At 40.1% G+C, this 12408-nt stretch overlaps 1 long non-coding RNA gene across 1 annotated transcript in view; it reads left to right on the forward strand.

Moving 5' to 3' along the window:
• Positions 1–508: 508 nt before the first annotated feature.
• The window catches only part of LOC134348989 (uncharacterized), a 30032-nt gene continuing 18132 nt past the window's right edge, over positions 509–12408 (forward strand). Inside the window, exons 1-2 of the long non-coding RNA XR_010018551.1 lie at positions 509–680; positions 10125–10251. This is a non-coding gene — a long non-coding RNA (uncharacterized LOC134348989). The remainder of the gene's footprint in view (positions 681–10124; positions 10252–12408) is intronic.

Genomic DNA, 12408 nt, shown 5'->3' on the forward strand with positions numbered 1-12408 from the left:
TTGTTTTTGTTATGTATTCCTTTTGCTGTAAAACAACAGATTTCATGATATGTACCAACAACATTAAACCTGATTCTGATTCTGATCCTGAAGCAGCCCTGCAAGAATGTTAGACAGCAGAATAATCCTCTTACTGATGTTTGCTTAACAGAATTTCAATTCTTCATTTGCTCTTTTCCTAATGAGATTAGCTCCCTAGAATAGTTGAATAGAAGTAAAGCATTTTTGCTATACTTTTGGCATTTGTGATGAGATAAAATATATCAAATTGATGTTTTAATGTTCAGACAATAAACAATCCCATTATTGACCTACTTTGGATACTTTTTAAAAATAGCCCAGTACCATTTCATCACCAGGTCGAAAATAAATCAGTTTAGTCACAACGGAACAAATCTTTAAGGAGTGAAGCCACAGCAGGTGTGTTCGTTTCATAATCATGGGAGGTTTCTTCTACCAATCCTGCTATTACTATTCATGAAATAAACCAGAACCACTGACAGGGAGAATGGAAGAATCTGTGACCTTGGCAGATACACACAGGAAGAATATTAAGGAGGTTGCATTGAACATGCAATAATCCACACAAACCCTCCCCTCCTGTTTTAGAAAGTGATTCAAATAACACAAAAATGGAAATAGTTCTGTGACATCTCCATCTCACTCAAATGGAATAAGTGGTAAGTAAGACTATTCTTCAAATTAATTCAATAATCAAAAAGAAGTTTTTAATTATCCCCTCCTGTGCTGGAAGATTTCACGATTATAAGTACATAATGGAGAGGTAATATTTACAGTGTAATGCACAAATGTATTATATTAGTAATTGTATAATCTAAAGCGCCATAGTACAAACACCACGATATTTTATAACAATTCACAGGTAAATTGCATTGAACGTTACCGTCTGTTAGAAGGATATTGGGTTTGAAATTCAGTTCAAATAGACTACCCACTGTTAGGGTGTTTTGGGGTCAGCACATACAGCAAATAACTTCAGCTACTGATCTTCAAATGTGAATATAGACTGTAGATTAAATTTAAAATGCAACTCTGAACAATGGGTTCCTAAAAGCTGTAAATCACAGTTAATGGGAAGACCAGACAGTGCTGATAAAAATGCATTTAGGTGTCTGTGGAGTGGGTGCGAAGCGCGATGTGTGAATTTTATATGTAGTTGAAAGGAAGTGTTGTGGATGCACTATAAATATGGAGATGTCCTTTGATCTTTGCACTTAAAACGTCACGTAGCACTGGATCGAGCAGGCCTTTTTCCTCTGAAGAGTGCTTCAATATGATGCCTGCTGTGTTTCCTTTTCTCGAACAAAGAGGCTGCTTCATTTCTACCAATACTTCTCCCTGGTGACTTTGTTCACACAACAAACCAACACTCACTAGTGTGAGTGAACAGTTGTGGAAGAGAAAAGAGTTCAGATCAAGCTCATGAGACATTAGGGGCAGCCAGTAAAGAGAGTGTTCAACAGGAAACCCCTCTGTACATTGGTGGTTGATAAGTACACGTCACAGTAAAGCTTGTGGTCTGCTCATGGCCTGACTTGCACATTCACTGATCGTATGGGAATGACCAATATATACAAGGAGCAGCATGTGAATGTGGAAGATGGTGCTCGGGGCTGGATCAGGACGCTAGCAAAAATATCCTGAAGAGAAGTAAGTGAAGTTTCTGGAGAACAGGAGAATGAGGGGAGATTTGATAGAAGTACACAAAATGATGAGGGGTATCGACAGTGTAAATACAAGCAGGCTTTTTCCACTGAGGTTGGGTGAGACTAGAACTAGAGGCCAATTTTATCATGTCCCTCCAAGTTCCTGAAAGCCTCATTCTTAATAATGGACTCCAAATCATTCCAACCACTGAAATCAGGCTAACTGGCCTATAATTTCCTTTCTCTTGACTCCCCCTCTTAAAAAATGGAGTGACGTTTGCAAATTTCCATTCCTCCAGTCTCATTCCTGAACCTAGTGATTCTTAAAAGATCACTACCAATGCCTCCACAATTCTCTTTAACTACTTTTCAGATCCCTGGGGTGTTGTCCATCTGGTCCAGGTGACCTTCAGACCTTTCAGCTTCCCAAGCATCTTCTCCTTATAACAGCAACTACGCTCATTTCTGCCCAGTACCCTTGAATTCCTGGCATACTGCTGGTGTCTACCACAATGAAGACTGATGCAAAATACTATTAAATTTGTTGCCATTCCTTTGTCCCCCATTACTACCTCCCTAGCATCATTTTCCAGTGGTCCAATATCCTCTTTCGCCTCTCTTTTATATCTTCTATATTTTTGTATCTGAAAAACCTCTTAGTATCCTTTTTTATATGATTGGCTAGCTTACCTTCATATTTCATCTTTTCTATCCTTATTGCTTTTATGGTTGCCTTCTGTTTGTTTTTAAAACATTCCCAATCCTCTAACTTCCCATTTTTAATATATTATTTGCCCTCTCTTTTACTTTTATTCTCGCTTTGATTTCCCTAGCCTCATCCTCCTTCCTCTTCTTTAGGATGTCTCTATCCTATTCTCCTGAGTTGCTCAGAGAAACTTCAGCCATTGCTGCTCTGCCATCATCCCTGATAGAGTTTCCTTCCAATCAACTTTGGCCAGTTCCTCTCTCATGTCTCTGTAATTCCCTTTACCCCACTCTAATACTGATACAAAATATTCTGCAGATGCTGGGGTCAAAGCAAGACTCACAACAAGCTAGAGGAACTCAGCAGGTCGGGCAGCATCCGTGGAAATGATCAGTCAACGTTTCGGGCCCGAACCCTTCATCGACTGACGAAGGGTTCGGGCCCGAAACGTTGACTGATCATTTCCACGGATGCTGCCCGACCTGCTGAGTTCCTCCAGCTTGTTGTGAGTAATACTGATACATCTAACTTTAGCTTCTCACTTTCAAACTGCAGGGTGAACTCTATCATATTATGATCAATACCTCCTAAGGGTTCTTTCGCCTTAAACTCCTTTTTTCAAATCTCTTTCATTATACAACACCCAATCCAGAATTTCCTTTTCCCTACTGGGCTCAACAACAAGCTGTTCTAAAAAGCCATCTCATAGGCATTCTTCAAATTCCTTCTCATAGGATTCAGTACCAACCTGATTTTCCCAATCTTCCCGCATATTGAAATCCCCCACGACTATTTTAATTTCCCTCTTTTCATGTGTTTCTATCTCCCTTTGTTTGGAGGCCTGTATATAACTCCCATCAGGGTCTTTGTAGCCTTGCAATTTCTTAATTCTACCCACAAGGATTCTGCAGTACATCTTCCAATCCTTTGTCATGTCTTTCTAAGGATTTGATTTCATTGCTATAAACAGAGCCATCCACCATATCTGCCAACCTGCCCACCCTTTCAAGACAATACGTATCCTTGGATGTTAAGTCCCTAAAAATGATCATCTTTCAGCCACAGTTAAGAGAGATTTTAGGGGAACTTGTTCACACAGGGCGTTGTGAGAGTGTGGACTGAGCTGCCAGCAGAAGTGGCAGATTACAACAATTAGAAGTTTGGATTAAGTACATAGATAGGAGGGGCTGTGGTCTAGTGGCAGGTTGATGGGACTAGGCAGAATAGTTCAGCAATAACTAGATGGGCCAAAGGGTCTGTTTCTGTTCTGTAGTCCTCTATGTCTCTCTATGACTCTATAAGTGAAAAGAGTAATATACACTGCTGGATATATACTGTTGTGTATTTAATATTTGAGTAATAGTATAAATTTATTATTTGATTAAGCATTCTTGTTTGTTTAAATAATTCATTGCAAGTTATATGTAAAACTATGTAAATGGCATAAGTAACTGCGCTTCCACTACTTACAGATCTCACTTAAAGTAAAAACAAAGTGAGACTTGCATTCTCAGCTCCCTTATTTCCACTCAATTAGGTTTTACATTTTGGAGTTACAAAACCTAATGTGGCGATGAGGAAGTTTTAAATAAACCTGAGGTGACTGTTGAAGCACAGCGAGAAGTTTGAGTAAAAGAAGTGCAGCAAGACGTTTAAACGAAAATAAAAGCAATGCAGCAATGTGTCTTTTTGGAAGGGAGAGAGAGCACACAGTCAGGTTTTTTAAAAAAAGGCAGAAATGGACAAATTCATGGGTTCATAAACAATGAGTATCAGGCGATAATAATCATAAATTTAAAAAAGAGCAGAAAAGGCAGGCAAAATTGGAACAATTGACACATTCAATTGCACAAGAGGTAACTGGATTTTGTATGCTTAGCTAATTGAGCAGTATTTTAAAGCAAATGAAATAACCAATGAGAAGTGAGTGCCAGTTTTGCTGAGTACATTGGATTTAAAGGCATACAGTTTGCTTAGAAGTTTGACTGCTCCAACCAAACCAGCCGAAATGAGCTTTGCTAATATTGTGAAAGTAATGCAGGAACACTTAGAACTGAAACTGTTGTTGATTGCAGAATGCTTTAGGTTTCATAAGTAAAATCAAAAAGAAGAAGAGTCCATTTCAGCATATGTGGCTGAATTGAAGAAGTTGTCTGAACATTGTCAGTTCAGTAATGGCTTTAATGATGCACTGAGGGATCGTTTAGTTTGTGGAATCTTACAAGAAAGCATTCAAAAACAGCTCCTAACTGCAGCACAACTCAAACTCAAAAGAGCAGTTGAAATAGCTGTATTAATGGAAATAGCAGATAGAGGTGCAACGGAATTGCAGTCAGGAATGAAAGTGAGCGTGAACAAAACTGGCCTGGACAAACAAATTGAGTTACCATTGTGGCAGGGGCTCATATACACCAGACCAACATAGGCTTCAAGGTGAAACTTGCAGAAAAACCCATGAAGTAGGACACATACAATGAGCAATGTTAGGCAGACCAAAAAAAAAACAGATTCCACAGGAAAAAGGAAAAGATAAAATGTCAAATTGCAGTTTCAAAAAGAGCACTAATCTTCTTGCTGTTAATGAAAAATATGATAATGATGAGAGTGACGCAGGACTGAGTAGCCTTGAGAATTACAAAGTGAAAACTAACAGTAGACAAGCAATATGGCTTACACCAGAAGTGCACAGCAAATTAATTAAAAAGGAATTGGACATTAGCTCACCTGTTTCAGTCATTCCACAATATGAGTTTGAATGGCATTTCAATTATATGAACTGAAGCCTACAGATATTTAACTTAAGAACTTACACTAGAGAAAAGATAACTTCTGTGGGAATGAGATTCCTAACAATGAAATACAACAACCAACACGTTACATTGGTCTTGAATGTGCTAAAAACAGAAATATCAGCATTATGGGGATATGAGTGACTGAGACAACTACAACTTGATTGGAGATCTATCCAATATTTGCATGCCACATCTCCAGTAACATAAGTACTGGACAATGCCACAGCAGGGATCAAGGATGGTATTGGAAAACTCAAACATGCAAAGAGTAAAATAGTGTTAAATGAAAATGCCACACCCAAGTTTTCCAAAGCCCATCTGAATAAATTAGCCAGTGAGCTAGATCTCATGGAAACTGAAGGAATTCTTTCCAATATGGAGTGGAGCCAGGGGCAACATCAGTGGTCCCAGTAGCCAAGAAGAATAGGTTAGGATCTGTGGTGATTTTAAGATCACCATCAACCCAGTACTGATAGTAGATCCATATCATCTGCCCAGGATAGAGGGCAGACCGTTCTGGAGGAAAACACTTCAGCAAAGTGGACTTACTTAAGGCTTACCTACAGATGAGGATGCAAGAGTCCAAAGTGTTTCTCACCATAAACACAGTCAAGGTGTAGTCTTGTCACATGTTATGATTGATTGAAGTGAACACCCCCATAGCGTTTGCATCACGTTCCCTTACTGCTGCAGAGAAAAATTACACACAGATTCACAGAGAAGCCTTGAGTCTGGCTTGGGGTGTAAAATGCTTCAACCAATATTTATATGAGAGAGAGTTTACCCTCATTACTGATCGTCAGTCACTGGAGTCCATTTTCAATCCACAGAAGAATGTTCCACTAACAGCAGCAGAATGAATGCAGAAATGGGCTCTGTTTCTTAGAGGACATGAGTATAAGTTTGAATTCAAGAGGATGATTAATCATAAAACTGCTGATAGATTGTCACGTTTACCCTTGGAAAAGAAAATATCTGAACAAATTATGAAAGAGAACACTCCTCTTGATGTATTATCCCTAATGCAAATGGAAAGTCTCCCAATTACAGCAAAAGGGAACCAATATAGACCCCACACTCTTTCTGGTCTGCATAGCCTCCTAAAATGGCTGGAATGTGCAACAGAAGTTCCAGGTCCCCCATTTTTACCAGCACCAGATGAGCTTGTCCTTGATGGGGGGCTACCTTATGTGGGGATTGAGAGTTGTTGTACCTTCCAAGCAGAGAGCTGAAGTGTTGTAGGAGCTACATGCTGGACATCGAGGAGTGGTCAAAATGGAAGTGTAGGCTCTAAGCTGTGTCTGGATAGACCATCAGATCGAGCAGCTTGCCATGCACTGTTTGGGATACCAACACATCCAGAAAATGCCAGGAGCAGCAGCTCTCCATCCCTGGGAATATATGCACACACACACAGTACTGTAGTAATTTTAAATATTGCACTGTACAGCTGCTGCAAATAAAAACAAATTTCATAACATATGTGAGTGATGATAAACCTGCTTCTGATATGGGTCTCTATTGTGGACTGAGAGTGGGGAGGGGCAGGGAGAGTGGATTCATGGTTGGGAAAAGTGGAAGGGAGAGGGGAGTGGGATGCACCAGAGACACACTCTGTAAAGATCAGTAACCAATTGTTTGGAATCAAGTGACTTTGCCTGGTGTCTCAGTGCTGGGTGTGTCTGCACCTGTGCCACCCCCCTCCCCAGCACTCCTTCTCTGCCACCTGTCCCACACCCCTCCTGTAGTACTCCACCCTTGCCACTCACAACATCCTTTGCTCCTGCCATCCTTGGAAAAGGAAATACCTGAACAAATTATGAAAGAGAACACTCCTCTTGATGTATTATCCCTAATGCAAATCAAACGTCTCCCAATTACAGCAAAATGGAACCAGTATAGACCCCACACTCACTCTCCCTCTGTTCCACGATGACAATACAGTATATATAGTGGCATGCAAAAGTTTGGGCGTCCCTGGTCAAAATTTCTGTTACTAAGCTGCTAAGTGAGTAAAAGATGACCTGATTTCCAAAAGGCATAAAGTTAAAAATGACACATTTCTTTAATATTTTAAGCAAGATTACTTCTTTATTTCCATCTTTTACAGTTTCAAAATAACAAAAAAGGAAAAGGGCCCGAAGCAAAAGTTTGGGCACCCTGCATGGTCAGTACTTAGTAACACCCCCTTTGGCAAGTATCACAGCCTGTAAATGCTTCCTAAAGCCAGCTAAGAGTCTTTCAATTCTTGTTTGGGGGACTTCCACAAATTCTTCCTTGCAAAAGGCTTCTAGTTCTGTGAGATTCTTGGGCTGTCTTGCATGCACTGCTCTTTTGAGGTCTATCCACAGATTTTCGATGATGTTTAAGTCAGGGGACTGTGAGGGCCATGGCAAAACCTTCAGCTTGCACCCCTTGAGGTAGTCCATTGTCGATTTGGAGATGTGTTTAGGATCATTATCCTGTTGTAGGAGCCATCCTCTTTTCATCTTCAGCTTTTTTACAGATGGTATGATGTTTGCTTCCAGAATTTGCTGGTACTTAATTGAATTCATTCTTCCCTCTACCAGTGAAATGTTCCCCGTGCCACTGGCTGCAACACAAGCCCAAAGCATGATCGATCCACCCCTGTGCTTAACAGTTGGAGAGGGATTCTTTTCATGAAATTCTGCACCCTTTTGCTCATTACGGCCAAAAGGTTCTACTTTAACTTCAGTCCACAGGACTTGTCTCCAAAATGCATCAGGCTTGTTTAGATGTTCCTTTGCAAACTTCTGATGCTGAATTCTGTAGTGAGGATGCAGGAAAGGTTTTCTTCCGATGACTCTTCCATGAAGGTCATATTTGTGCAGGTGTCACTGCACAGTAGAACAGTGCACCACCACTCCAGAGTCCGATAAATCTTCCTGAAGGTCTTTTGCAATCATACGGGGGTTTTGATTTGCCTTTCTAGCAATCCTACGAGCAGTTCTCTCGGAAAGTTTAGCTGTCTTCCAGACCTCAACTTGACCTCCATCGTTCCTGTTAACTGCCATTTCTTAATTACATTACAAATTGAGGAAACGGCTATCTGAAAATGCTTTGCTATCTTCTTATAGCCTTCTGCTTTGTGGGCATCATTTATTTTAATTTTCAGAGTGCTAGGCAGCTGCTTAGAGGAGCCCATGGCTGCTGATTGTTGGGACAAGGTTTCTTCTATTTCCGGCTGTTTAGACACATCCAGTCATACTACAGCCCTTCACAGGATGTATAACTTCAAGGAACTCAAATTCTCGAATACAACCTAGTCTCACGTATAAACTGAATGATAGACTCTTCAATCAGATGCTGATTCTCTTGATGGCCAAACAATGATTTAATAGAAAACCAAAATAAATTTAAGCCAGATAGCCTCTTGAACAACATGCTTCTTTCAATTTTGTATCGATTACAGCTCAGCAAAACATGCTGGACTGTCTCTGGACTACCACAGTCACATAATCCAGTAGGATGTTTTCCTATTATCTTTAAATAATAGTTTAGCCCACAATGCCCCAACCTAAGTCTTGTAAATTTCACCATATCTCTACGACTTAAAAGGTAACAGTCTGAGACCTTTTTAACTAGTGGGTGACTAGAAAAATAATGCCTGCCCCTTAATTCATTTTTCCAATCCTCCTGCCACTTCTTCTCTATACCTTTTTTAATCCTACTTCTCAATTCTGCTCTGCCTAGGGGAACTCTAATTTCCACTTGCCTGCTCTGTAAGGAAGACTTTGCAATGCCATCCACAATTTCATTTCCCTCCACCCCAGCATGCCCAGGTATCCATGAAAATCAAACTGCACAACTTATCTTCCCTAGTCTAAACAACACTAAGAGAATCTCAATAACTATGTCAGGACGAGCTTTTGATTTACTCACTTTTATAGACTCTAAGTCAGCAGCAGAATTCGAACAGGTGATAACCCTACGTGGTCAAGAGTCTTCTATCCACCATTAGGCCCAGAGGATTGCTAATAATTCTGTTGCAAAGACAGAAACACCATCTGAAACCCGGTGATCAATCTTAACTCCAAGTTGAGACACATACATCCCAAATCCTGCCCTACTGCTCTCTGGGTCCACTGAGCCATCAGTAAAAATCTTCAGATAAGATCCCCATTCATTATTTTAAATATTCATTTGTGATCAACGCTGATGAAATTGCACTGCTTCCTTTAAACTGAAAAAGGAGGAATAGGTCTACTTCTGGTTCCGGAAAGAACCAAAAAGGGACGGGTGGCAGACAAATTTGGCCAACTATGTCTTCCTCAATCAGTTTCTGGGACAAGGTTTGAGGAGTCAGGGTATTTATAAAGCTTTGAAATTTGCATCACCTGGCCTTTCCTAATGATGATTGTGAACAAGCCATAGCCCTAACAAGCTAATTAAGGCCTGAGACCTTGGTAAAAGTTATCTGAGAGCTCAAATCTCTTGGGGTGCCCAAACTTTTGCGTGTTGCTCCTTTCCTTTTTTTCACTTTAAAATTGTACAAAACAAAAATAATACACTAATCTTGCTTAAAATGTTGAAAAGAATGTTTCATCTTTAACTTTATGACTTTTGGAGATCAGTTCATCTTCTATTCACTTAACTATTCACAGTAACAGAAATTTTGACCAGGGGTGCCCAAACTTTTGCATGCCACTGTATATGTGGGTAAGTATATATATTTATATACATACTGTGTATATATATGTGTAAGTAGAGATGTATTCTATATTGAGTTGGAGTTTATTGCTAAGCAGAGAAGAGTGTTATGTATTTAATATTTTAGTAATATTCGAATATATTGTAAATATATTGCTTGATTAAGCATTCTTGTTCATTTAAATAATTCACTGTGGGTGATATGTTGTTCTTTTCCGCACCTTGTGGTGCATCGGGTGCAAACTTTTCCATTTCTTTAGCATTTTTTCTATTTTTTATGATGCCAAGTTGCCAGCTTGATGTTCAACCCAGCATGGATGGAAGGAGCCAGCCGGATTCGAACCCAGGACCACTTGCCTCGAAGTCCAGTGCGGATGCCACTACACCAATGGCCAGCTACGGGTTATATGTAAAAGTACGCAAACTGCATACATCATTACACCATTACATCATGCGAACATGTCTCGCTTAAAGTAAAAACAAAGTTAGTCTCTCATTCCTGCTCCCTTGATTTCCTTCCAATTAGCTTTTATTTTGGAGTCATGAAACATGATAAACTAGTTCCATTGGAACAAATTAGATTGGAAGTTCCTGAGGTCAGAAACCACCCTTCATTGTTACCACAATCCTTAATTACCTCCATCACCCTGTAGCAACCCCTTCCCACCACAGCCACAACACCACAACCTAAAAGGAAGGTTGGAATAACAGTCAATCAATGCTGAGAGCTAGTACACACAAGAATGGACTCCATTATATACAGTAACTTTCACCAAGGTTCTCTTAGTAGAGTTAGGAGGAAGAAATTGAACGATACCAGGATAAATCTTTGATAGGGGCTGCAAGGTTTTATGCAAACCAAATTATAAGGGAGGAGAATAAAGATTTGATAAGAAGAAAAGTTGAAGGGGCCAAGAATGTATCTATGAAGAACAATTGGTGGTGCTTAAAATAATGATGGAGACACTGGTGATTTAGGAGAATTCATTATTCAGTTTGGATGTCTAGGAGGTCAAGTGGTTTCACAATATGGTACATGAGAGAACCTCATGTCAACCATGGTAAAAATGAACAGTATTATTTTCTTTTAAGAAAGCATAAAAACAGATATTGCTAGAAAGTATCAGCAGTTCAGGCAGAACCTGTGGCAAGAGAGTCAGAGTTAATGTTTCAGGTCAAAGTTCCTGTGGAAAGAGAAACTAAAATTAATTGCTGAGGATAAAGGAAACATCCTTGACAGCCTGTGGCCAGGGTGATAAACTGTGAACAAAATTAGCCGGCTGATGCCTTAAATGAGGTTATAGAGAGAGTGCAAAGAAGAGGAACTTGCAGGAAACGTGAAGTATACCGCATGGTGTAATAACTATGGAGTATTGTGTACATTTGCGGCCACCACATGGCCAGAGGGATATGATTAAGCTAGAGAAGGCACAGAAGAGACTCACAAGGATGCTCCTATAATGAGGCACTCGAGAGGGTGGAACTGCTCCCCAGAGAAGAGCAGGCTGAGGAGTGACCTCAGATGTTTATTCAAACGTAAGGGGCTTAGGTAAGGTGGATGGCCACGGTCCTTTTCCCAAGGTAGGGGTGTCTAAAAGTGGAAAGCATAGAATTAACGTGAGAGGGGAAAGGTTTAAAGGAGACCTGAGGGCAATTTCATCCAATACAGCAGGTGGTGAGCTACCAGAAGGAGTGACAGAGGTGAGTAAAATTAAAACATTTAAAACACATTTAGGAAGTCACACAGATAGGAAAGTTTTAGAGGAATAGGGACAAAATGCAGACAAATGGGACAAGCCTAGTTAGACCCACTGGTTGGCCTGGATGAGTTGGACCAAAAGACTTGTTTCTGTGCTGTAAAACTCTATGATGTTACGACTCTACATCAGAAACACATCTGTGGAAAATAATAACATTGGGATAGATGTAACAGAGATAGAAAAATGGAAATACTGGAAAGGATTCCTTACAGGCAACAGAGTGGGAAGCATAGATTTTGATACCCTTAAGTTTGTGTTGGGCACATAGCCAAGTGGTTAAGGAGTTCGTCTAGTTATCTGAAGGTCGCTAGTTCGAGCCTCAGCTGTGGCAGCGTGTTTGTGCCCTTGAGCAAGGCGCTTAATCACACATTGTTCTAGTCTGTGCAAGGAGTGGTGCCCCACACAGACTTCCAATCTGTGCCTTGTAAGGCATGAAAATGCCCGACTCAAGCCTCTCATGGTCTGAGTTGACATTCTCTCCCTTGTAATGGACCAAACCAATCCTCTGAAATAGAAGTCTAAAGAAGCTTGTGTATCCAATTAGTTGTCATTTTCTCCAATTTACATTTGTGTTGTTTGGGTCTGCTGAATTCATAAAAGCAGTTAAAAGAATGCGAGGCTTACTCTTCCATTCCATAGCCCCTGATAGCTTGGTGTGTTGGAGTTCTATATAACGTAACAGACTACAATCTATAACAATTTTAAAAGAGGTTATAAGATGGTCTCCATTGCACTTTTATTTAAGGATTGCAGAAAATAGGACAGAACGTGTATATATGTAAATGCATACCCTGATCCACAGGTTTGCTGGA

Source organism: Mobula hypostoma, chromosome 7, assembly GCF_963921235.1.
Source record: "Mobula hypostoma chromosome 7, sMobHyp1.1, whole genome shotgun sequence".
Lineage (NCBI taxonomy): Eukaryota > Metazoa > Chordata > Chondrichthyes > Myliobatiformes > Myliobatidae > Mobula > Mobula hypostoma.